The sequence below is a fragment of the Octopus bimaculoides genome, chromosome 2 (assembly GCF_046866305.1).
Source record: "Octopus bimaculoides isolate indiv1 chromosome 2, ASM4686630v1, whole genome shotgun sequence".
Lineage (NCBI taxonomy): Eukaryota > Metazoa > Mollusca > Cephalopoda > Octopoda > Octopodidae > Octopus > Octopus bimaculoides.
In genome coordinates this window covers 138,979,631-138,982,581 of record NC_142929.1, presented here as the reverse complement: position 1 = coordinate 138,982,581, position 2,951 = coordinate 138,979,631, and the positions used below count along the sequence as shown (strand labels likewise).

The 2,951-nt window shown below is 40.2% G+C and overlaps 1 long non-coding RNA gene across 1 annotated transcript; it reads right to left on the bottom strand.

Moving 5' to 3' along the window:
• Positions 1 to 342: 342 nt before the first annotated feature.
• Positions 343 to 2,437, bottom strand: LOC149137240 (uncharacterized). The gene is made up of 2 exons (XR_016237987.1): positions 2,177 to 2,437; positions 343 to 815 (listed from the first exon to the last, which is right to left on the bottom strand). It is a non-coding gene; the product is annotated as an uncharacterized LOC149137240 (long non-coding RNA).
• Positions 2,438 to 2,951: the final 514 nt, after the last annotated feature.

Here is a 2,951-nt window from a genome sequence, read left to right as displayed (position 1 = left end):
CAGTTGGTGGTCCTGTTATCTCTATTCTAGATTTTGGTGGAGTAGAAGAGGTTAGAAAAGGTCAAGTGGTGAAGACATTGTTTCGGCCTAGCTAAAGGCATCTGGAAAATATTAAACTGCTGTCAGATCACAACCATTGTTCCACCGTGGGAAAAGCAGTGTTAATTTAAATTTGGGTATAGTGGATCGAATCCTCTTCATGCCTGCAAGATTCACTATAACCCATAGAGGCCCTAAGCACTTAAAAGATTTTGATATTGTCATATATATGTAATTTGAAATATAAACAATAATAAACCATAAAATAAATCTGCATTTTTCAAAATGAAACAAAACTAACAATAAGATGGAAAATAATGTTTATTTTTGTATACTTCCACTTTATTTACAGCTGAAAAGCTTTCTCCTACTTTTTTAATTGCAAAGCGTTTGATCAGATCCTCACTATGACACCAAGAACTCTTCAGAATTGTATTTCTGATCATATATATCACTTTGGATATTATTTTAGCCACTTTAAAGTGATGTCTCTTGTGTCAGAAACCATTTACCATTTCTGTGGTTCCTTATCTTCCCTTGATGTCCTAAGTTTGTGATTATTGTATTTAATAGTTAATCCAGCACTGGTACTGTTTGATATCGCCCAGGCAGCGTCTGCTCAACAATAATTATAAGTAAATGCTTCAACCAAAATACTCAAAACTGAAGTAACGTCCTGCAGATTGGCAGTGATTTGTTTTTTCCAGAAGCAATCACTCTCTGACGATCTCTCATGGGGACCCGGAAACACTGGACTCGCTAACTTCAGCGAAGATCTGGAAGAAGAAAAACACACTGTATGACACAAGAATGGTAACAGTAAGGTCGGTGGTGGTGGTGGTAGTTAGGGAGATGATGCTGAATGAAGACGCTGATGATGGTGATGATGGTGATGTTTATGACAATGGTGTGCTGTTGACGTTGGTGGAAATGACGGCGATGGTGGTGATGGCGCTGACAGTGGTGAGATGATGGTGATGGTGCTGGTATTGAGAAAGGTATTGATGGTGATTGTCGTGAAGGTGGTGGTGGTAGTGCTGGGGGTGCTGAGGGTGGCAATGGCAACAACGATGAGGGAGGTGATGGCAGTAGCGGTCATGCTGATGGCATTGGTGACGATGATGGTGGCGTTAAACGGTAGCCATGGTGACGATGATCGTTACTGTGGTGATGATGGAGGGGAAGTTAATGCTGGTGATGGGGGACCCCGACCTTACCAGTCTGCAAAGGCCATCAGCACATCTCTTCATCGCTTCACATGTGAAACTAAGGCATTAACAATTCTTCATTTTGTTGTTGTTGTTGCTGCTGCTGTTGTTGTTGTTGTTAGGTCACCAAGACCGACTAAACATCGGCTACAAGCCAAAGAAGAAGCCTCAATATGGTTCATCTAATCGCTAGAAATAGCAGCCAAACCTCTTTTAAATTACATCTTATTGTCTTAGAAAAGAAAACAAACAAAACAACGTATAAACATGTAGTCGAGAGTTGGGTAGACTTCTTAAGAAGAATGGTGTGGCCATGACTGGAATGCCTTTCATCAAAGGTTTTTTCTGATTCAAGGCTGACCTCGGGTTAAATAACAAAAACAGCAACAAACATCCTGTTAGCTGTTAAGTAGTGCCAATATGGAAGGAAATTATCCAACGACTGCTTTGGTCTTTTTTTTTTGTTTTGTTTTGTCTTCTTTTTTTTTTACCTTCAATGTTTCTGGAATGTTTCCAACCACCACCATCATCATCATCACCATCACAACCAATACGTTCATCTCCGCCATCGCCCACCATCATTACTATTACCTTAAGTAGCACCAGCAGCAGCACCACCACCGCCACCGCTACCACCACGATTACGACCACCACGACTGTCACTACTACCACCGCCGCCACCGCCGCCACCGCCGCCACCGCCGCCACCACCGCCACCACCGCCACCAGAGCCTCCACCATAGATAGATAGATAGATAGATAGATAGATAGATAAAAAGAAAGAAATATAGATAGATAAAGAGATAAAAAGAAAGAAAGACAGAAAGAAAGAAAGAGAGATAGATAAATACACACAGATAAAAAGATAGATAGATAGACAGATAAAAAGATAGATAGATAGATAGATAGATATGAAGAAGGAGATTTACCTAATGTGTACATTCTGTGCTTGGTCATAAAGTAGAAGCAAATGTAGGGCCTTCTTGTGTTGGGGGTCCATAGATTGATAGGTGCCATGCAGTGGGACTGAATCCAGAACCATTCGGTTGAGAAGTACGCTTCTTACCGCGCAGCCACTCCTGTTCAAATTGTTTAAATTAAAACACAACAGTAGCAGCATCGAGAAATAAGCAGATAAACCTTTATTGGTGAAGTATTTCAAAGTTAATGCCTCATTATACATGACATCATAAGTTATTATAATACTTTCTAATTTTGGTACGAGGCCAGCAATTTTGAGGGGAGGGAAAGTTGTTAACATTGACCCTTAATGCTCAACTAATACTTGTTTTGTAGACGCCAAAAGAATTACAAGTGAAGTCAACATTGACAGCACTTCTACTATAACCTGAGGCCAACCAAAACCTTGTGAGTAGATTTGGTAGACGGAAACTAAAAGAAGCCCATTGTGTGTGGATCTTTGTGCTTGTGTTTGTCCCTCCCCACCACCGCTTGACAACCGGTGTTGGTGTGTTTATGTCCTCAAAACTTAGCGGTTTGGCTTACAAAAAAAATACAAAACCATTAAGGATTTTGTCCAGTTCTGTAATGGTTCTGCCAGCTCGTCAGCATATTACAAGCTGTTATGATACATTAATATCATAAACTACTTTTTTATTGCTGAATTGACTTTGGGATGCATCATAAACAAAGTTTAGCCTTTTCCCTGAAATACAACATTTGGCATTATTATTCATTGGCTTC